This window comes from Oryzias latipes, chromosome 17 (assembly GCF_053564925.1).
Source record: "Oryzias latipes strain Hd-rR chromosome 17, Olatipes_Hd-rR_3.1".
NCBI classification, from domain to species: Eukaryota; Metazoa; Chordata; class Actinopteri; order Beloniformes; family Adrianichthyidae; genus Oryzias; species Oryzias latipes.
This window is the reverse complement of record NC_136253.1, coordinates 29,241,483-29,266,310: the sequence shown is the minus strand read 5'-3', so window position 1 is coordinate 29,266,310 and position 24,828 is coordinate 29,241,483.

Sequence of the window (24,828 nt, the reverse complement as noted above, 5' to 3'; positions counted from 1 at the left end):
GCTTTGAGGTTAATCTTTGGTTTGTGAGGCAGTGCACTGGAGTGCGTCGCCCTGAAGTGCAATTCACTTGAACCAAAAACCTTTCAGAAATTACGACAATTAAAAAGTTGAAACGAATCTAAAAACAGCATTCCATTTTAGAAAACAAAGTAAATTTCCAAAAACAAAAATGAAAATAACATTAAGGAAAACAAAAGTAACTTTAAGAAAACAAAATGAAATGTCAAAAAATGAAATACAAAACTAAACCAGAAAGGGTACGTAATATATATATATATATATATATATATATTACAATAATATACGTAATATATATATATATATATATATATATATATATATATATATATATATATATATATATATATATATATATAATATCATTGTGATCTTTAGTAGTGAGTTGTTGTAGTAATTTGCACTTCAGGGCCATCATACCGGAATTTTTTTAAAACCCTTGTTAGGGCCCGAGCACGGAGTGCAAGGACCCTATTGTAATTCGAATGTTTATTATTATTATTAGGGCCCGAGCACGGAGTGCAAGGACCCTATTGTATCTGTTAGGTTTATTAGGGCCCGAGCACGGAGTGCAAGGACCCTATTGTAATTCGAATGTTTATTATTAGGGCCCGAGCACGGAGTGCAAGGACCCTATTGTATCTGTTAGGTTTATTATTAGGGCCCGAGCACGGAGTGCAAGGACCCTATTGTATCTGTTAGGTTTATTATTATTATTATTAGGGCCCGAGCACGGAGTGCAAGGACCCTATTGTAATTCGAATGTTTATTATTATTATTATTATTAGGGCCCGAGCACGGAGTGCAAGGACCCTATTGTATCTGTTAGGTTTATTATTATTATTATTATTATTATTATTATTCTTCCGACTTTTCCGTCGCCTTTTTGAGGCCTTTAACATACCCCAAAACTCACCAAATTTTGTATACACATCAGGAGTCGCGAAAAATTTCATATTTTATAGGAGAACGGCATAGGTAAACAAAAATGGCTCGATAGCGCCACCTGCAAAATTTGTTTTCGCGAGCACCTCCATATGCTTTATAGTACAAACCTGATTTTAACAGGGCATGTTCATCGGATAGAAACCTACAAAAAAGTCTCTTGGGACCAAGCTGTCAGTCGCACAGGAAGTCTGATATTTTGATGACAATATGTCATTTTTGCTGTATTTTGGTCATTCGCAGGCCTCGCTCTAGAACGAACTCCTCCTAGAGATTTGAGAGTAATGACTCCAAACTTTGGTTTTGTAAACTAGACACATGTCCGATGTTAAATTGCAAAGCTTTTAAGTTTTTATGGATGTTTGTGACCATGGCGGCGCGTCAAAATTGGAGGTCGTTTCGAAAACACGCCATGAAAAGAAAAATGGCCATTACTCAGCCATGCATAATCCAATCTGATCCAAAATTGATGTGCATGATTGTAGTCTGACTCTGAACACATCTGCAGTGAAAAAACCTGGAAAAAGTGTAGCGCCACCTGCTGGCAAGAGGAAATGACATGTTTTACTTGGAGCATCACTACTCCGAGTAGGATGAGCCGACACACCTGAAAATGACGTCCACCTGTTGAAAAGCCATTGAAGTTTACTCTGACAAAAAACAATAACTTTCAATGCGGGGGTGTGGTCGTGACAGAGCGGCAAAGTTGGGCATCTCGCTATGCACACAAAAGTTGCTCTCACGTGCACATTCCTTGTCCAATCTCACTGAAATTCAATGGATATGATGAAGCTTCTATTCTGAACCCATGGATATGACAATCTTGGACGAGCTCTATAGCGCCACCTAGTTATTGCATTGGGCACATTCTGCCCTGTATTTTCTCTTTGCTTTGTCCGATGTGCATGAAATTAAAACTGGAGATACTCAGAAGGGTCCTCTCTCATCATGTAAAGTTTCATGGGTGTACACCTGACGGTGCCTGCGTAACAGGAAGTGGTCGATTATGTGCACCCAAATAATAGAAATTTATTATAAATCAGCCGTTTGTCTCAGGAAGCTGAGATTTCAGAATTAGATGCCTTTAATAACCTCCAGCTTTGATATGTAACACTATAGGGTCTACGAGAAACTTCATCACTTGATTTTTTTAATGAAATTTTGGACTGAACAAAGATTTTTAGCATAAATTCTGTTTAGGTTATCAGCACCAAGAATTCAACTTTCATAGGCATTTATGTGCTACTGCTTCCTAAAAAAATTCAGAATGATTGAAGTTACAGGTGAACTTTTAGAGAACATTTCATCCAAAAAGGTCCGAAAACGTCTTTTTAGGCAAAACTACAAACACCTATTTTTTTTCATAACTTAATCATCATATATCAACACCATTTATTTTTTTAAATGTAGGGATCTGTGTTTGCTGCCTTCCATATTTTTTTCAGAAGTCCAGGTGAAACAGATGATTTTAAAAAAATCCTTTTTCATCCCAAAACCTGTGCTTTTTCCGTCTGGACTCCAAACAAGTGTGTTTTAAAATTACTTATGCTTCAAATATCCACACCAAGTTTAACACGCATATAGCTGAACATGTCTAAATGCTTCTTGAATATTCTTTACAGATATAAAATGAACTGGTCAACTGTAGGATGTCATTTCCTCTTACATGGTTCAGTCTTTTCCTCATGCTGCAGCCTGCTCCTCAATCTTTCCTGTTGCTGGAGTCAAATTTCACTCCCCCCCCCCCCCCCACACACACACACCAGCTGCCTGTTTATATGCTAACTAACCCAGAAGTGAGGTGACAATAGTTTAGACACAAGAGGGAGGGCAGACTGCTTTTTCATTTGTTTTGTATGTCTTTCATAGATTTTTATGAATAATCATTGCTTTTCTAGTCATGTAAAATGCAATTAACTTAATATTTTATCTTTTTTTTTTTACAAACAAAACATATGAATGTGCTCCAAAACAAAACCCAACTCTCAGTACAGTTCTACAGATGTAACATAAGACTTAGACAGTAAATGTCTCTTTTATCCTTTTTTAATCAATGCTGCAACTTCTTTTCCTTAATATAAATCCAATGAAATTAAACTACAAAACCAAAAAACACAACCTATAGCAAATTTCTCTAAATAAATTATGTGTATATACAATATGTAGCACTTTTAAACAAAATAATAACAAATCCTTCCAATACAAGCACAGAAAAATGGAACACAAAATTTAAAACCCAAATTTGAAATGGCAATTTTAAAAAGATAATTTTTTCAGCCTGCTAAAAGTGCACAATTGTAAAAGCTCTTTTATATAGACAACTGTTTGGTTGCTTAGAGCTCTAAATATAAAAACAATGCCTTTATGGACGTGGCACGGATGGCACGGATGTTCAGCAGGGTAAACCCCAGGAAAGCGGCGGGACCTGATGGAGTTCCCGGAAAGGTTCTGCGGGCCTGCGCCGATCAACTCTCCCAGGTCTTCACAAAAATCTTCAACCTGTCGCTAGCTCAGGCTTTCATCCCTGCTTGCCTGAAGTCATCCACTATCATCCCGATACTCAAAAAGTCCTCATCCACAGCCTTCCTCACGGACTTCCGCCCAGTTGCACTCACTGCTGTAATCACAAAGTGTCTGGAGCGGCTGCTCCTGGGACACATCAAAGACTCCCTCCCTCCAATCTTCGTCCCCCACCAGTTTGCAGAACAGAACAGATCCACCCCCACTCTACATCGATGGAAACTGTGTGGAGAGGGTCCACAGCTTCACCCTCCTGGGCACCACCATCTCTGCTGACCTCACATGGTCTAACAACACCATGACTGTCATCAGGAAGGCCCAGCAACGCCTGCACTTCCTGAGAAAACTTAGGAGGAACGACGTCAGCCAGGAGCTGCTGGTAACGTTCTACCGCTCAACCATTGAGAGCATTCTGTCCTATGGCATCACAGTGTGGTTTTCCCACTGCACTGAAGCAGAACGGCAGAGTCTCCAGAGAGTGGTAAAGACAGCGCAGAGGATCATCGGCTGCCCCCTCCCCTCACTGAAGGACATTTACCAGTCTCGCTGCATCAGCAGAGTGACTAGCATCACCACTAACTCCACCCATTCTGCTTTCCCTCTGTTTGAACTGCTGCCCTCTGGAAGGAGGTACAGGTCCATCAGAACCAGGACAAACAGACTAAGAAACAGCTTTTTTCCATAGGCAATTATCATACGGAATGCACATACGTCCACCAACCACACCTCACTCTAATTTTACTACAATGCGTGCAATATCCTGACTGTCTAACCGGGTCACTGTGCAATAACTTGATATTTATTAAGCTGTGCTCACAGCAACTCATGTAATTCCTTTCTATTTTATTCACAAATATTTAATATTTAACAGTTTCTGTCCATATTGTTCATTTTTTGTTAAGAGTTGTAAATACAGTATTTCTTTTTCTATTCTATTTTTATTTTTATTTTATGTAACTCCTTCACTCCAAGGCTGCTGCAATTTCATTGTATCCCCATGTACAATGACAATAAACGATTCTGATTCTGATTATATCACTTAGACACAGATGGAGAACCATATCAACTGGATTGGTAACAGCAACAACCACCGACCAAGCCGGCAAGCCCTGGCAGAAAAGATCCCCACAAGAAACACTGCAGGCTGTTCCATAAAAAATATAGTTTTACCATTGCCTTGCAGATCACAGTTGAAGTGGTTTAGTTTTCCTAAAAAAATTCAGAATGATTGAAGTTACAGGTGAACTTTTAGACAACATTTGATCCAAAAAGGTCCGAAAACGTCTTTTTAGGCAAAACTGCAAACACCTATTTTTTTGCATAACTTATCTTTCAAATATCAGCACAAAAAAATTAAAAACGGTAGAGATCTGTGTTTGCTGCCTTCCATATTTTTTTCAGACTTAAAAGTGTAACAGATGATTTATAAAAAATCCTTTTTCATCCAAAAACCTGTGTTAAATCTGTCTAGACTCCAAACAAACATTTTTTTATGGTAACTTATGTTTCAACAATCGACACCAATTTTCACACACCTATAGCTGAACATGTCCCATAGCTCCCTGAATATTTTCATAGATATACAATGAACTGGTCATTCTAACATCTAGCATTCTAACATCTAACATCTTACATGTCAAAGCCTCTCTCAGCCTGGCTCTGCTGAAGGAGTCGTGTTACAACCCCGCCCCCTCCTGCTGGGACCCCTGCTATGTAAATTAGCAAGCAGTGAACAGAGAGATGAGGAGTAAGAATGGCCATTACTCAGGCATGCATAATCCAAAGACAGCCAGTTAAACACTGAAAGACATATTTTTCGGTATGTCTTTCATACATCTTTAGTATTAAAAACTCTCCAAGATGAATGTGCCTGACTCCACCTGCAGGTGGATCACAGACTTCCTGACGGACAGACAGCAGTATGTGAGGCTGGGGAAGCTCGTCTCAGATACTCGGACCACAAGCACCGGATCCCCCCAGGGCTGTGTCCTTTCACCCCTGTTACTCTCCCTGTACACAAACAGCTGCACAGCTGGTCACCTGTCTGTCAAACTCCTGAAGTTTGCTGACGACACCACACTCATCGGCCTCATCTCTGACGGAGATGAGTTGGCCTACAGGAGTGAAATAGCCAGGCTGGTGTCATAGTGCAGCGCTAACAACCTGGAGCTTAATGCTCTGAAGACAGTGGAGATGACAATGGACTTCAGGAAGGCCCCAGCCCCCCTCCCCCCTGTCATCCTCTGTGACTCCCCGGTGACCTCTGTGGAGTCCTTCTGCTTCCTGGGAACCATCATCAGCCAGGACCTCAAGTGGGAGCAGAACATCAGCTCCATCACTAAGAAGGTCCAGCAGAGGATGTACTTCCTGAGGCAGCTGAAGAAGTTTCACCTCCCTGAAAAGATGCTGGTAGACTTCTACGATGCCATCATCGAATCCACCCTCACGTCCTCCATCACAGTCTGGTTCGCTGCGGCCACGGCCAGAGACAAGGCCAAGCTGCAACGCGTCATCCACTCAGCAGAGAAGGTGATCGGCTGCCACCTCCCGTCTCTCCAGGAGCTGCACATCTCCAGGACCTGGAGGCGGGCAGCCAGGATTGTAGCCAACCCCTCTCATCCAGGACATAATCTCTTTCGGCCCCTCCCTTCTGGCAAGAGGCTCCGGTCCATCAGGACCAGGACCTCGCGCCACAAGAACAGCTTCTTCCCCACTGCAGTCAGCCTGCTGAACAGTACCCCAACTCCCCCAGGTGACCCCCCTCCCCCCCCGCCCACCAAAGGACTGTCAGTGCCACTTACAGGCCCCACCATCCCAGCCCATCTGTGCTCCCACTTTAATTCACCTTACTCTACTGTATATAGTGTGTTGTTGTTGTTAACTTAATTTTTAACTTATTCTTAATTGCACTATACACCAAGTCAAATTCCTCGTTTTGTAAAGTGCGCTCTACTGAACCTGGCAATAAAACTTTTTCTGATTTCTGATTCTGATTCTGATTCTATTAATCATTGTTTTTTATTCATTCAAAATGCAATTAAATCAATATTTTATCTTTTTTCTTTTCCTTTTTCTTTTTTTTTATCTCTTATATCCTTTTTTATAATCAATGTTTGAACTTCTTTTCCTTTCTATTGTCATGGTTTCAGTTTGTTGTCTTTTTTTTCGCTTTAGTTCTTGTTCTGTCTTGTTTGGTTCTGTTTCCTGTTTTATTTTGAAAGGTTTCCTGTCTTGTCATGTTTCTTGAGTTTTACTTCCTTTGGTCCCCATCTGCCCTAATCGTGTTCACCTGTGTCTTGTCTGCCCTGTCTGTATATAAGTCTTGTCTCTCCCTTCCTCCTGTGCTGGTCCATTAACTTCTGCTCATGTTGATCACGTCTTCTTGTCTGGCGTCCATGTCCCTTGCCATGCCACAGTAAGTTTTTGTTTTTAGTTTTGTCATCCTGCTCTGCAGCGCTTTTTGTTAGTTAAATAAACCCACTTGCCCTGAACCCGTTTGCCTCCCGTCTCTGCGCCTGGGTCCTACCTGCTCTCGAGCCTCCCCCCCACACGACATCTATACATCCAATGAAATTAAACTACAAATCAACAAACACAACTGATAACAAATGTCTCTAAAAAATGATGTGTATATTTGCAGAACCTTAAAAACACCAAACAAATAACAAATGCTTCCCAATTAAAGCACAAAAAATGGAACACAAAATGTAAAACCCAAGTTAGAAATTGCAATTTTAAAAAGATACTTTTTTCAGCAGCTTTTCAAAATCAATCACCAATTCTACTCTTCTGTGGATGAAACAAAGAACTCCAGAACAATGAAGCCATTTCTCTAAGTCTCTCTCACCTTCAGTTTTAAACAAGGTCTGTGAAAATCCACCATACATTGGTCACATGAACTCAGAGACCTGCTAAAAGTGCACAATTGTAAAAGCTCTTTTATATAGACAACTGTTTGTTTGCTTAGAGCTCTAAATATAAAAAAAAATGCTTTTCTATCACCTAGACACAGATGGAGAACCATATCAACTGGATTAATAACAGGGTGGCATGTTTAGGTTTAAACTTACATCAAAAGACAACATGAAGCTGTCCATCACATTTTTGACCTAAACATGTAAACACATCCTTGGCTCTGCGGTTAGGAAATGGTAATTGGGAATCTCTTCATACCAGGAGCCAGCCTGGCCATTGGAACATCGCCACAGTGCCCATCCAGACTGGGACAGCAACGGGGTCCACTTCAAAGCCGTGAGCTGCTGTGTTTAACTCCAGCTGTCCCAGCAAGGGAAACAACTGCAGCAACATCCACTGACCAAGCTGACAAGCCCTGGCAGAAAAGATCCCCACAAGAAAAACACTGGCTCAGGCAGGCTGGTCAAAAAAAAATAGTTTTGCCATTGTCTTGCAGCTCGCAGATCAAGTGGTTTAGTTTTCCAGTAATGTCAGTCAAGAATGCAAGTTCAGATTCACAATGTTCATATTCACCATATTCAACAGACATCTCCTCCAATAGCACCTTAAAAATCCTGTGCTGTTTTGCTTTGCAGCTGAGGTTGTTTACGATTTTCAGAATAAGAGTCATTATATCTCCAGAGCCAATCACTTCTGCACATAAGGCCTGCTGGTGAATGACGCAGCAGTAATGCAGACATTTTGGAAAGTCTGGGTCAGCTTTACAGTGAGTGATGAAACCTGTTTGTCTATTGATCATAGCAGGAGTCCCATCTGCAGTCACTGCTACCAGCTTTTCTAATTGTACCTTTTTCTGCACAAAAACTCCTTCACCGTGTTATACATTTCAACTCCTCTTGTAGTTGTCTGTTAGGGCAGATGTGTCAGGAGTTCTTCTCTTGTGGAAACCAAAAGCTATGCTGTACTGTTGCCGTCCACAGACTCATCACACTGGACGTTAACCACCTGCACTTTGCAAGATCCCGGTCCAGCTAATTGGCCAAGTTATCAGACATAGCTGACACTCATCTAGACATTGTAGTGGAAATTGAATGAGTTCTATTGTTCTCATCCTTAGGGACAGTGATAGCAATTATCATCATTGCTTGAATTTTTTTCATGCTATATGCAAAAGTCTTTGTCCCTTAAGGCAACAGATTACAGCCCCCCCCCCCCCCCCCCCCCCAGGCTGCTGTCGTATTAACATTAGCTTGGAGCTCCAGAATGGACAAGAAAAAACGACGAGAATGGCTCGAGCAGGGCGTTGCTCACGGGGCGGTCGCTTGTGCCATGCGGTCGCACGTGCTCGGGCCCGCTAAATGCTACTTGTAGCTTTAATTATTATTATTATTCTACCGGAAGAGTCGCCTTTTTGAGGCCTTTAACATACCCCAAAACTCACCAAATTTGGCACACACATCAGGAGTCGCGAAAAATTTCGTATTTTATAGGAGATTGGCATGGGCGCAGAAAAACGGCTTGATAGCGCCACCTACAGTGACTTTTGTCCCGACGCCCCGCATACGCTTTAACGTACAAGCTTGATTTTTACAGGGCATGTTCTTCAGATGGAGACCTACAAAAAAGTCTGAAAGGACCCACCTGTCACTCGCACAGGAAGTCTGATATATTGAGGTCAATATGTCATTTTTGCTTCATTTTGGACATTTGCAGGCCTCACTCTAGAGCGAACTCCTCCTAGAGATTTGTGAATAATGACTCCAAACTTTGGTTTTGTAAACTAAACACATGTCCGATGTTAAATTGCGAAGCTTTTACGTTTTTACGGTTGTTTGTGACCGTGGCGGCGCGTCGAAAATGGAGGTCATTTTGAAAACACGCCATGAAAAGAAAAATGGCCATTACTCAGCCATGCAAAATCCAATATTATCCAAAGTTGATATGCATGATTGTAGTCTGACTTTGAACACATCTGCAGTGGAAGAATCTGGAATAGGTATAGCGCCACCTGCTGGTAAAAGGAAATGACATGTTTTACTTGGAGCATCACTGCTCCAAGTAGGATGAGCCGACACACCTCAAAATGATGTCCACCTGTTGAAAAGCCATTGATGTTTACTCTGATAAAAAGCCATAACTTTCAATGCGGGGGTGTGGTCGTGACAGAGCGGCGAAGTTGGGCGTCTCGCCATGCACACAAAAGTTGCTCTCACGTGCACATTCCTTGTCCAATCTCACTGAAATTCAATAGAGGTGATGAGGCTTCCATTCTGAACCAATGGATATGACAATCTTGGACGACCTCCATAGCGCCACCTAGATATTGACAAATACATTTTATGTCACATTCTGACCTATCTTTTCTCTGTGCTTTGTCCGACATTCATAAAATTACAACAGGAGATACTCATAAGGGTCTTCTCTCATCGTCTAAAGTTTCATGGGTGTACACCTGACGGTGCCTGCGCAAGCCACCACCAAACAGGAAGTGGTTGATTGCGTTGCAGTCAGATAATTAAAAATTCATAAAAAATCAGCCGTTTGTATCACGAGGCTGAGATTTCAGAATGAGAGGCGTCTTACATATCTCCAACTTAGATACACAGCACTTGCATGGGTGAACAAAAAACGGCTCAATAGCGCCACCTACCATGTTTGTTTTTGAGAGCCCCGCCATGTTCTTTAACATACAAGCTTGATATTTACAGGACATGTTCATCAGATGGAAACCTACAAAAAAGTCTCTTGGGACCAAGCTGTCAGTCGCACAGGAAGTCTGCTATATTGATGTCAATATGTCATTTTTGCTCTATTTTGGTCCTTTGCAGGCCTCGTTCTAGAACGAACTCCTCCTAGAGATTTTTGAACAATGACTCCAAACTTTGGTTTTGTAAACTAAACACATGTCCGATCTTAAATTGCGAAGCTTTTAAGTTTTTACGGTTGTTTGTGACCGTGGCGGCGCGTCAAAATTTGAGGTCGTTTCGAAATCACGCCATGAAAAGAAAAATGGCCATTACTCAGCCATTAATAATCTAATCTGATCCAAATTTGTTGTGCATGATTGTAGTCTGACTTTGAACACATCTGCAGTGGAAAAATCCGAAACAGGTGTAGCGCCACCTGTTGGCAACAGGAAATGACATGTTTTACTTGGAGCATCACTGCTCCAAGTAGGATGAGCAAACACACCTCAAAATGACGTCCACCTGTTGAAAAACCATTGAAGTTTACTCTGATGAAAAACAAATCTTTCAACGCGGGGGTGTGGTCGTGACAGAGCGGCGAAGTTGGGTATCTCGCCATGCACAAATGTTGCTCTCACGTTCACATTCCTTGTCTGATCTCACTGAAATTAAATAGATTTGATGAAACTTCAATTCTGAACCCATGGATATGACAATTTTGGACGAGCTATATATGTTCATAAATGATCATGAAGCATGATCATATAATCAAGCTTCATAGGAAATCAGCCGTTTGTCTCAGGAAGCTGAGATTTCAGAATTAGATGCGTCTTACAAAGCTCCACGTTTGAAAAGCAGCACTTTACGTACGAGAAACATTTAACCACCTTAATCACCCTATTGTGCTGAAAGCAAATTTTTGGACATTTTGACTCAAGCAAATATTTTTATCATAACATCTGTTTAGTTTATCATCACCAAAATAAAAAAATATGTACATTTATAAAATGAACTGGTCAACTCTAGGATTTTATTTATTCAATCTTACATCCTCAAGCTTTTCATCAGTCTCCCCTGCTGCAGGAGTGGAGTTAGCCCCCCCCCCCCCCCCCGGCTGTGTGCTCACATGTAAATTAGCCACGAGTGGCAGACAGAAAGTAGAACAGTTAGAAAGCCTAGTTCAACACTAAAATACAGCAATTTCCTTTGTTTTGTTTGTCTTTTATACATCCTTAGCACTAATCATTGCTTTTTTATTCATCCAAAATACAATTAACTTTATATTTTATCTTTTTTTTTTTTTTACAAACAAAATATATGAATGTGCTCCAAAACAAAACCCAGTCTCAGTACACTCCTACAGATGTAACATCAGACAGTAAATGTCTCTTTTATGCTTTTTTAATCAATGCTGCAACTTCTTTTCATTTCCTTTCAATACATCCAAAGAAATTAAACTACAACGACAACAAACACAACATATAGCAAATGTCTCTAAGAAGATTGTGTATATACATTATGTACCACCTTTAAACACCAAATAAATAACAAATCTTTCTAATACAATCACAAAAAATGGAACACAAAATGTAAAACCCAAATTAGAAATTGCAATTTTAAAAAGATACATTTTTCAGCAGCTTTTCAAAATCAATCACATATTTTACTCTTCTGTGGATGAAACAAAGAAGTCCAGAGCAATGTAGCCACTTCTCCAAAGTCTCTGTCACCTTCAGTTTTACACAAAGTCTGTGAAAATCCACCATACATTGGTCACATGTATTCAGAGACCTGCTAAAAGTCCACAATTGTAAAAGCTCTTATATAGACAACTGTTTGTTTGCTTGGAGCTCTAAATATAAAAAAATGCTTTTCTATCACCTAGACACAGATGGAGAACCATATCAACTGGATTAGTAACAGGGAAACATGTTTAGGTTTAAACTTACATCAATAGACAACATGAAGCTGTTCATCACATTTTTGACCTAAACATGTAAACACATCCTTGGCTCTGCGGTTAGGAAATGGTACTTGGGAATCTCTTCATACCAGGAGCCAGCCTGAACATTGGAACATCACCACAGTGCCCATCCAGACTGGGACAGCAACGGGGTCCACTTCAGAGCCGTGAGCTGCTGTGTTTAACTCCAGCTGTCCCAGCAAGGGAGACAACTGCAGCAACATCCACTGACCAAGCTGGCAAGCCCTGGCAGAAAAGATCCCCACAAGAAAAACACTGGCTCAGGCAGGCTGGTCAATAAAAAAATATAGTTTTACCAATGTCTTGCAGCTCGCAGATCAAGTGGTTTAGTTTTCCAGTAATGTCAGTCAAGAATACAAGTTCAGATTCACCATATTCAGCAGATATCTCCACCAATAGCACCTTAAAAATCCTGTTCTGTTTTGCTTTGCAGCTGAGGTTTTTTATGATTTTCACAATAGGAGTCATTATATGTCCAGAGCCAATCACTTCTGCTCATAAGGCCTACTGGTGAAAGAAGCAGCAGTAATGCAGACATTTTGGAAAGTCTTGGTCAGCTTTACAGTGAGTGATGAAACCTGTTTGTCGGTCAATCATAGCAGGAGCCCCGTCTGCAGGTATGGCTACCAGCTTTTCTAATGGTACCTTTTTCTGCACAAAAACTCCTTCACCGTGTTATACATTTCAACTCCTCTTGTAGTTGTCTGTTAGGGCAGATGTGTCAGGAATTCTTCTCTTGTGGAAACCAAAAGCTATGCTGTACTGTTGCCGTCCACAGACTCATCACACTGGACGTTAAACCACCTGCACTTTTCAAGATCCCGGTCCAGCTAATTGGCCAAGTTATCAGACATAGCTGACACTCATCTAGACATTGTAGTGAAAATTGAATGAGTTCTATTGTTCTCATCCTTAGGGACAGTGATAGCAATTATCATCATTGCTTGTTTCTTAATCTGATAAAAACCTTCTTCTACTTGATGAGAAAATGAGGAGGTCTAAACGAGGCTTAGATTTAAGAATTTTTTTCATGCTATATGCAAAAGTCTTTGTCCTTTAAGGCAACAGATTATAGTCCCGCCCCCCCCCCCCCCCCCCCCCCACAGGCTGCTGTCATATTAACATTAGCTTGGAGCTCCAGAATGGACAAGAAAAAACGACGAGAATGGCTCGAGCAGGGCGTTGCTCACGGGGCGGTCGCTCGTGCCAGGCGGTGGCACGTGCTCGGGCCCGCTAAATGCTACTTGTAGCTTTAATTATTATTATTATTATTCTTCCGACTTTTCCGTCGCCTTTTTGAGGCCTTTAACATACCCCAAAACTCACCAAATTTTGTATACACATCAGGAGTCGCGAAAAATTTCATATTTTATAGGAGAACGGCATAGGTAAACAAAAATGGCTCGATAGCGCCACCTGCAAAATTTGTTTTCGCGAGCACCTCCATATGCTTTATAGTACAAACCTGATTTTAACAGGGCATGTTCATCGGATAGAAACCTACAAAAAAGTCTCTTGGGACCAAGCTGTCAGTCGCACAGGAAGTCTGATATTTTGATGACAATATGTCATTTTTGCTGTATTTTGGTCATTCGCAGGCCTCGCTCTAGAACGAACTCCTCCTAGAGATTTGAGAGTAATGACTCCAAACTTTGGTTTTGTAAACTAGACACATGTCCGATGTTAAATTGCAAAGCTTTTAAGTTTTTACAGAAGTTTGTGACCGTGGCGGCGCGTAGAAATTCGACGTTGTTTCGAAAACACGCCATGAAAAGAAAAATGGCCATTACTCAGCCATGCATAATCCAATCTGATCCAAAATTGATGTGCATGATTGTAGTCTGACTCTGAACACATCTGCAGTGAAAAAACCTGGAAAAAGTGTAGCGCCACCTGCTGGCAAGAGGAAATGACATGTTTTACTTGGAGCATCACTACTCCGAGTAGGATGAGCCGACACACCTGAAAATGACGTCCACCTGTTGAAAAGCCATTGAAGTTTACTCTGACAAAAAACCATAACTTTCAATGCGGGGGTGTGGTCGTGACAGAGCGGCAAAGTTGGGCATCTCGCTATGCACACAAAAGTTGCTCTCACGTGCACATTCCTTGTCCAATCTCACTGAAATTCAATGGATATGATGAAGCTTCTATTCTGAACCCATGGATATGACAATCTTGGACGAGCTCTATAGCGCCACCTAGTTATTGCATTGGGCACATTCTGCCCTGTATTTTCTCTTTGCTTTGTCCGATGTGCATGAAATTAAAACTGGAGATACTCAGAAGGGTCCTCTCTCATCATGTAAAGTTTCATGGGTGTACACCTGACGGTGCCTGCGTAACAGGAAGTGGTCGATTATGTGCACCCAAATAATAGAAATTTATTATAAATCAGCCGTTTGTCTCAGGAAGCTGAGATTTCAGAATTAGATGCCTTTAATAACCTCCAGCTTTGATATGTAACACTATAGGGTCTACGAGAAACTTCATCACTTGATTTTTTTAATGAAATTTTGGACTGAACAAAGATTTTTAGCATAAATTCTGTTTAGGTTATCAGCACCAAGAATTCAACTTTCATAGGCATTTATGTGCTACTGCTTCCTAAAAAAATTCAGAATGATTGAAGTTACAGGTGAACTTTTAGAGAACATTTCATCCAAAAAGGTCCGAAAACGTCTTTTTAGGCAAAACTACAAACACCTATTTTTTTTCATAACTTAATCATCATATATCAACACCATTTATTTTTTTAAATGTAGGGATCTGTGTTTGCTGCCTTCCATATTTTTTTCAGAAGTCCAGGTGAAACAGATGATTTTAAAAAAATCCTGATTCATCCCAAAACCTGTGCTTTTTCCGTCTGGACTCCAAACAAGTGTGTTTTAAAATTACTTATGCTTCAAATATCCACACCAAGTTTAACACGCATATAGCTGAACATGTCTAAATGCTTCTTGAATATTCTTTACAGATATAAAATGAACTGGTCAACTGTAGGATGTCATTTCCTCTTACATGGTTCAGTCTTTTCCTCATGCTGCAGCCTGCTCCTCAATCTTTCCTGTTGCTGGAGTCAAATTTCACCCCCCCCCCCCACACACACACACACCAGCTGCCTGTTTATATGCTAACTAACCCAGAAGTGAGGTGACAATAGTTTAGACACAAGAGGGAGGGCAGACTGCTTTTTCATTTGTTTTGTATGTCTTTCATAGATTTTTATGAATAATCATTGCTTTTCTAGTCATGTAAAATGCAATTAACTTAATATTTTATCTTTTTTTTTTTACAAACAAAACATATGAATGTGCTCCAAAACAAAACCCAACTCTCAGTACAGTTCTACAGATGTAACATAAGACTTAGACAGTAAATGTCTCTTTTATCCTTTTTTAATCAATGCTGCAACTTCTTTTCCTTAATATAAATCCAATGAAATTAAACTACAAAACCAAAAAACACAACCTATAGCAAATTTCTCTAAATAAATTATGTGTATATACAATATGTAGCACTTTTAAACAAAATAATAACAAATCCTTCCAATACAAGCACAGAAAAATGGAACACAAAATTTAAAACCCAAATTTGAAATGGCAATTTTAAAAAGATAATTTTTTCAGCCTGCTAAAAGTGCACAATTGTAAAAGCTCTTTTATATAGACAACTGTTTGGTTGCTTAGAGCTCTAAATATAAAAACAATGCCTTTATGGACGTGGCACGGATGGCACGGATGTTCAGCAGGGTAAACCCCAGGAAAGCGGCGGGACCTGATGGAGTTCCCGGAAAGGTTCTGCGGGCCTGCGCCGATCAACTCTCCCAGGTCTTCACAAAAATCTTCAACCTGTCGCTAGCTCAGGCTTTCATCCCTGCTTGCCTGAAGTCATCCACTATCATCCCGATACCCAAAAAGTCCTCATCCACAGCCTTCCTCACGGACTTCCGCCCAGTTGCACTCACTGCTGTAATCACAAAGTGTCTGGAGCGGCTGCTCCTGGGACACATCAAAGACTCCCTCCCTCCAATCTTCGTCCCCCACCAGTTTGTAGAACAGAACAGATCCACCCCCACTCTACATCGATGGAAACTGTGTGGAGAGGGTCCACAGCTTCACCCTCCTGGGCACCACCATCTCTGCTGACCTCACATGGTCTAACAACACCATGACTGTCATCAGGAAGGCCCAGCAACGCCTGCACTTCCTGAGAAAACTTAGGAGGAACGACGTCAGCCAGGAGCTGCTGGTAACGTTCTACCGCTCAACCATTGAGAGCATTCTGTCCTATGGCATCACAGTGTGGTTTTCCCACTGCACTGAAGCAGAACGGCAGAGTCTCCAGAGAGTGGTAAAGACAGCGCAGAGGATCATCGGCTGCCCCCTCCCCTCACTGAAGGACATTTACCAGTCTCGCTGCATCAGCAGAGTGACTAGCATCACCACTAACTCCACCCATTCTGCTTTCCCTCTGTTTGAACTGCTGCCCTCTGGAAGGAGGTACAGGTCCATCAGAACCAGGACAAACAGACTAAGAAACAGCTTTTTTCCACAGGCAATTATCATACGGAATGCACATACGTCCACCAACCACACCTCACTCTAATTTTACTACAATGCGTGCAATATCCTGACTGTCTAACCGGGTCACTGTGCAATAACTTGATATTTATTAAGCTGTGCTCACAGCAACTCATGTAATTCCTTTCTATTTTATTCACAAATATTTAATATTTAACAGTTTCTGTTCATATTGTTCATTTTTTGTTAAGAGTTGTAAATACAGTATTTCTTTTTCTATTCTATTTTTATTTTTATTTTATGTAACTCCTTCACTCCAAGGCTGCTGCAATTTCATTGTATCCCCATGTACAATGACAATAAACGATTCTGATTCTGATTATATCACTTAGACACAGATGGAGAACCATATCAACTGGATTGGTAACAGCAACAACCACCGACCAAGCCGGCAAGCCCTGGCAGAAAAGATCCCCACAAGAAACACTGCAGGCTGTTCCATAAAAAATATAGTTTTACCATTGCCTTGCAGATCACAGTTGAAGTGGTTTAGTTTTCCTAAAAAAATTCAGAATGATTGAAGTTACAGGTGAACTTTTAGACAACATTTGATCCAAAAAGGTCCGAAAACGTCTTTTTAGGCAAAACTGCAAACACCTATTTTTTTGCATAACTTATCTTTCAAATATCAGCACAAAAAAATTAAAAACGGTAGAGATCTGTGTTTGCTGCCTTCCATATTTTTTTCAGACTTAAAAGTGTAACAGATGATTTATAAAAAATCCTTTTTCATCCAAAAACCTGTGTTAAATCTGTCTAGACTCCAAACAAACATTTTTTTATGGTAACTTATGTTTCAACAATCGACACCAATTTTCACACACCTATAGCTGAACATGTCCCATAGCTCCCTGAATATTTTCATAGATATACAATGAACTGGTCATTCTAACATCTAGCATTCTAACATCTAACATCTTACATGTCAAAGCCTCTCTCAGCCTGGCTCTGCTGAAGGAGTCGTGTTACAACCCCGCCCCCTCCTGCTGGGACCCCTGCTATGTAAATTAGCAAGCAGTGAACAGAGAGATGAGGAGTAAGAATGGCCATTACTCAGGCATGCATAATCCAAAGACAGCCAGTTAAACACTGAAAGACATATTTTTCGGTATGTCTTTCATACATCTTTAGTATTAAAAACTCTCCAAGATGAATGTGCCTGACTCCACCTGCAGGTGGATCACAGACTTCCTGACGGACAGACAGCAGTATGTGAGGCTGGGGAAGCTCGTCTCAGATACTCGGACCACAAGCACCGGATCCCCCCAGGGCTGTGTCCTTTCACCCCTGTTACTCTCCCTGTACACAAACAGCTGCACAGCTGGTCACCTGTCTGTCAAACTCCTGAAGTTTGCTGACGACACCACACTCATCGGCCTCATCTCTGACGGAGATGAGTTGGCCTACAGGAGTGAAATAGCCAGGCTGGTGTCATAGTGCAGCGCTAACAACCTGGAGCTTAATGCTCTGAAGACAGTGGAGATGACAGTGGACTTCAGGAAGGCCCCAGCCCCACTCCCCCCTGTCATCCTCTGTGACTCCCCGGTGACCTCTGTGGAGTCCTTCTGCTTCCTGGGAACCATCATCAGCCAGGACCTCAAGTGGGAGCAGAACATCAGCTCCATCACTAAGAAGGTCCAGCAGAGGATGTACTTCCTGAGGCAGCTGAAGAAGTTTCACCTCCCTGAAAAGATGCTGGTAGACTTCTACGATGCCATCATCGAATCCACCCTCACGTCCTCCATCACAGTCTGGTTCGCTGCGGCCACGGCCAGAGACAAGGCCAAGCTGCAACGCGTCATCCACTCAGCAGAGAAGGTGATCGGCTGCCACCTCCCGTCTCTCCAGGAGCTGCACATCTCCAGGACCTGGAGGCGGGCAGCCAGGATTGTAGCCAACCCCTCTCATCCAGGACATAATCTCTTTCGGCCCCTCCCTTCTGGCAAGAGGCTCCGGTCCATCAGGACCAGGACCTCGCGCCACAAGAACAGCTTCTTCCCCACTGCAGTCAGCCTGCTGAACAGTACCCCAACTCCCCCAGGTGACCCCCCCCCCCCCCCCCCGCCCACCAAAGGACTGTCGGTGCCACTTACAGGCCCCACCATCCCAGCCCATCTGTGCTCCCACTTTAATTCACCTTACTCTACTGTATATAGTGTGTTGTTGTTGTTAACTTAATTTTTAACTTATTCTTAATTGCACTATACACCAAGTCAAATTCCTCGTTTTGTAAAGTGCGCTCTACTGAACCTGGCAATAAAACTTTTTCTGATTTCTGATTCTGATTCTGATTCTATTAATCATTGTTTTTTATTCATTCAAAATGCAATTAAATCAATATTTTATCTTTTTTCTTTTCCTTTTTCTTTTTTTTTATCTCTTATATCCTTTTTTATAATCAATGTTTGAACTTCTTTTCCTTTCTATTGTCAGGGTTTCAGTTTGTTGTCTTGTTTTTCGCTTTAGTTCTTGTTCTGTCTTGTTTGGTTCTGTTTCCTGTTTTATTTTGAAAGGTTTCCTGTCTTGTCATGTTTCTTGAGTTTTACTTCCTTTGGTCCCCATCTGCCCTAATCGTGTTCACCTGTGTCTTGTCTGCCCTGTCTGTATATAAGTCTTGTCTCTGCCTTCCTCCTGTGCTGGTCCATTAACTTCTGCTCATGTTGATCACGTCTTCTTGTCTGGCGTCCATGTCCCTTGCCATGCCACAGTAAGTTTTTGTTTTTAGTTTTGTCATCCTGCTCTGCAGCGCTTTTTGTTAGTTAAATATACCCACTTGCCCTGAACCCGTTTGCCTCCCGTCTCTGCGCCTGGGTCCTACCTGCTCTCGAGCCTCCCCCCCACACGACATCTATACATCCAATGAAATTAAACTACAAATCAACAAACACAACTGATAACAAATGTCTCTAAAAAATGATGTGTATATTTGCAGAACCTTAAAAACACCAAACAAATAACAAATGCTTCCCAATTAAAGCACAAAAAATGGAACACAAAATGTAAAACCCAAGTTAGAAATTGCAATTTTAAAAAGATACTTTTTTCAGCAGCTTTTCAAAATCAATCACCAATTCTACTCTTCTGTGGATGAAACAAAGAACTCCAGAACAATGAAGCCATTTCTCTAAGTCTCTCTCACCTTCAGTTTTAAACAAGGTCTGTGAAAATCCACCATACATTGGTCACATGAACTCAGAGACCTGCTAAAAGTGCACAATTGTAAAAGCTCTTTTATATAGACAACTGTTTGTTTGCTTAGAGCTCTAAATGTAAAAAAAAATGCTTTTCTATCACCTAGACACAGATGGAGAACCATATCAACTGGATTAATAACAGGGTGGCATGTTTAGGTTTAAACTTACATCAAAAGACAACATGAAGCTGTCCATCACATTTTTGACCTAAACATGTAAACACATCCTTGGCTCTGCGGTTAGGAAATGGTATTTGGGAATCTCTTTATACCAGGAGCCAGCCTGGCCATTGGAACATCGCCACAGTGCCCATCCAGACTGGGACAGCAACGGGGTCCACTTCAGAGCCGTGAGCTGCTGTGTTTAACTCCAGCTGTCCCAGCAAGGTAGACAACTGCAGCAACATCCACTGACCAAGCTGACAAGCCCTGGCAGAAAAGATCCCCACAAGAAAAACACTGGCTCAGGCAGGCTGGTCAAAAAAAAATAGTTTTGCCATTGTCTTGCAGCTCGCAGATCAAGTGGTTTAGTTTTCCAGTAATGTCAGTCAAGAATGCAAGTTCAGATTCACAATGTTCATATTCACCATATTCAACAGACATCTCCTCCAATAGCACCTTAAAAATCCTGTGCTGTTTTGCTTTGCAGCTGAGGTTGTTTACGATTTTCAGAATAAGAGTCATTATATGTCCAGAGCCAATCACTTCTGCACATAAGGCCTGCTGGTGAATGACGCAGCAGTAATGCAGACATTTTGGAAAGTCTGGGTCAGCTTTACAGTGAGTGATGAAACCTGTTTGTCTATTGATCATAGCAGGAGTCCCATCTGCAGTCACTGCTACCAGCTTTTCTAATTGTACCTTTTTCTGCACAAAAACTCCTTCACCGTGTTATACATTTCAACTCCTCTTGTAATTGTCTGTTAGGGCAGATGTGTCAGGAGTTCTTCTCTTGTGGAAACCAAAAGCTATGCTGTACTGTTGCCGTCCACAGACTCATCACACTGGACGTTAACCACCTGCACTTTGCAAGATCCCGGTCCAGCTAATTGGCCAAGTTATCAGACATACTGACACTCATCTAGACATTGTAGTGGAAATTGAATGAGTTCTATTGTTCTCATCCTTAGGAACAGTGATAGCAATTATCATCATTGCTTGAATTTTTTTCATGCTATATGCAAAAGTCTTTGTCCCTTAAGGCAACAGATTACAGCCCCCCCCCCCCCCCCCCCCCCCAGGCTGCTGTCGTATTAACAATAGCTTGGAGCTCCAGAATGGACAAGAAAAAACGACGAGAATGGCTCGAGCAGGGCGTTGCTCACGGGGCGGTCGCTCGTGCCATGCGGTCGCACGTGCTCGGGCCCGCTAAATGCTACTTGTAGCTTTAATTATTATTATTATTTTTCTTCTGCCGGAAGAATCGCATTTTTGAGGCCTTTAACATACCCCAAAACTCACCAAATTTGGCACACACATCAGGGGTCGCGAAAAATTTCGTATTTTATGAGAAATTGGCATGGGTGCGCAAAAATGGCTCGACAGCGCCACCTACACTGACTTTTGTCCCGACGCCCCGCATACGCTTTGACGTACAAGCTTGATTTTTTCAGGGCATGTTCATCAGATGGAAACCTACAAAAAAGTCTGTAGGTACCAAGCTGTCAGTCGCACAGGAAGTCTGCTATATTGATGTCAATATGTCATTTTTGCTCTATTTTGGACATTTGCAGGCCTCCTTCTAGAACGAACTCCTCCTAGAGATTTGTGAATAATGACTCCAAACTTTGGTTTTGTAAACTAGACACATGTCCGATGTTAAATTGCAAAGCTTTTAAGTTTTTACAGAAGTTTGTGACCGTGGCGGCGCGTAGAAATTCGACGTTGTTTCGAAAACACGCCATGAAAAGAAAAATGGCCATTACTCAGCCATGCATAATCCAATCTGATCAAAAATTGATATGCATGATTGTAGTCTGACTCTGAACACATCTGCAGTGAAAGAATCTGGAAAAAGTGTAGCGCCACCTGCTGGCAAGAGGAAATGACATGTTTGACTTGGAGCATCACTGCTCCGAGTAGGATGAGCCGACACACCTGAAAATGACGTCCACCTGTTGAAAAGCCATTGAAGTTTACTCTGACAAAAAACCATAACTTTCAATGCGGGGGTGTGGTCGTGACAGAGCGGCAAAGTTGGGCATCTCGCTATGCACACAAAAGTTGCTCTCACGTGCACATTCCTTGTCCAATCTCACTGAAATTCAATGGATATGATGAAGCTTCTATTCTGAACCCATGGATATGACAATCTTGGACGAGCTCTATAGCGCCACCTAGTTATTGCATTGGGCACATTCTGCCCTGTATTTTCTCTTTGCTTTGTCTGATGTGCATGAAATTAAAACTGGAGATACTCAGAAGGGTCCTCTCTCATCATGTAAAGTTTCATGGGTGTACACCTGACGGTGCCTGCGTAACAGGAAGTGGTCGATTATGTGCACCCAAATAATAGAAATTTATTATAAATCAGCCGTTTGTCTCAGGAAGCTGAGATTTCAGAATTAGATGCCTTTAATAACCTCCAGCTTTGATATGTAACACTATAGGGTCTACGAGAAACTTCATCACTTGATTTTTTTAATGAAATTTTGGACTGAACAAAGATTTTTAGCATAAATTCTGTTTAGGTTATCAGCACCAAGAATTCAACTTTCATAGGCATTTATGTGCTACTGCTTCCTAAAAAAATTCAGAATGATTGAAGTTACAGGTGACATCTTAGAGAGCATTACATCCAAAAAGGTCCGAAAACGTCTTTTTAGGCAAAACTGCAAACACCTATTTTTTTGCATAACTTATCTTTCAAATATCAGCACAAAAAAATTAAAAACGGTAGGGATCTGTGTTTGCTGCCTTCCATATTTTTTTCAGACTTAAAAGTGTAACAGATGATTTATAAAAAATCCTTTTCATCCAAAAACCTGTGTTAAATCTGTCTAGACTCCAAACAAACATTTTTTTATGGTAACTTATGTTTCAACAATCGACACCAATTTTCACAGACCTAAAGCTGAACATGTCCCATAGCTCCCTGAATATTTTCATAGATATAAAATGAACTGGTCATTCTAACATCTGGCATTCTAACATCTAACATCTTACATGTCAAAGCCTCTCTCAGCCTGGCTCTGCTGAAGGAGTCGTGTTACAACCCCGCCCCCTCCTGCTGGGACCCCTGCTATGTAAATTAGCAAGCAGTGAACAGAGAGATGAGGAGTAAGAATGGTCATTACTCAGGCATGCATAATCCAAAGACAGCCAGTTAAACACTGAAAGACATATTTTTTCGGTATGTCTTTCATACATCTTTAGTATTAAAAACTCTCCAAGATGAATGTGCCTGACTCCACCTGCAGGTGGATCACAGACTTCCTGACGGACAGACAGCAGTATGTGAGGCTGGGGAAGCTCGTCTCAGATACTCGGACCACAAGCACCGGATCCCCCCAGGGCTGTGTCCTTTCACCCCTGTTACTCTCCCTGTACACAAACAGCTGCACAGCTGGTCACCTGTCTGTCAAACTCCTGAAGTTTGCTGACGACACCACACTCATCGGCCTCATCTCTGACGGAGATGAGTCGGCCTACAGGAGTGAAATAGCCAGGCTGGTGTCATAGTGCAGCGCTAACAACCTGGAGCTTAATGCTCTGAAGACAGTGGAGATGACAGTGGACTTCAGGAAGGCCCCAGCCCCCCTCCCCCCTGTCATCCTCTGTGACTCCCCGGTGACCTCTGTGGAGTCCTTCTGCTTCCTGGGAACCATCATCAGCCAGGACCTCAAGTGGGAGCAGAACATCAGCTCCATCACTAAGAAGGTCCAGCAGAGGATGTACTTCCTGAGGCAGCTGAAGAAGTTTCACCTCCCTGAAAAGATGCTGGTAGACTTTTACACCGCCATCATCGAATCCACCCTCACGTCCTCCATCACAGTCTGGTTCGCTGCGGCCACGGCCAGAGACAAGGCCAAGCTGCAACGCGTCATCCACTCAGCAGAGAAGGTGATCGGCTGCCACCTCCCGTCTCTCCAGGAGCTGCACATCTCCAGGACCTGGAGGCGGGCAGCCAGGATTGTAGCCAACCCCTCTCATCCAGGACATAATGTCTTTCGGCCCCTCCCTTCTGGCAAGAGGCTCCGGTCCATCAGGACCAGGACCTCGCGCCACAAGAACAGCTTCTTCCCCACTGCAGTCAGCCTGCTGAACAGTACCCCAACTCCCCCAGGTGACCCCCCCCTCCCCCCCCCCCCGCCCACCAAAGGACTGTCGGTGCCACTTACAGGCCCCACCATCCCAGCCCATCTGTGCTCCCACTTTAATTCACCTTACTCTACTGTATATAGTGTGTTGTTGTTGTTAACTTAATTTTTAACTTATTCTTAATTGCACTATACACCAAGTCAAATTCCTCGTTTTGTAAAGTGCGCTCTACTGAACCTGGCAATAAAACTTTTTCTGATTTCTGATTCTATTAATCATTGTTTTTTATTCATTCAAAATGCAATTAAATCAATATTTTATCTTTTTTCTTTTCCTTTTTCTTTTTTTTTATCTCTTATATCCTTTTTTATAATCAATGTTTGAACTTCTTTTCCTTTCTATTGTCATGGTTTCAGTTTGTTGTCTTTTTTTTCGCTTTAGTTCTTGTTCTGTCTTGTTTGGTTCTGTTTCCTGTTTTATTTTGAAAGGTTTCCTGTCTTGTCATGTTTTTGAGTTTTACTTCCTTTGGTCCCCATCTGCCCTAATCGTGTTCACCTGTGTCTTGTCTGCCCTGTCTGTATATAAGTCTTGTCTCTGCCTTCCTCCTGTGCTGGTCCATTAACTTCTGCTCATGTTGATCACGTCTTCTTGTCTGGCGTCCATGTCCCTTGCCATGCCACAGTAAGTTTTTGTTTTTAGTTTTGTCATCCTGCTCTGCAGCGC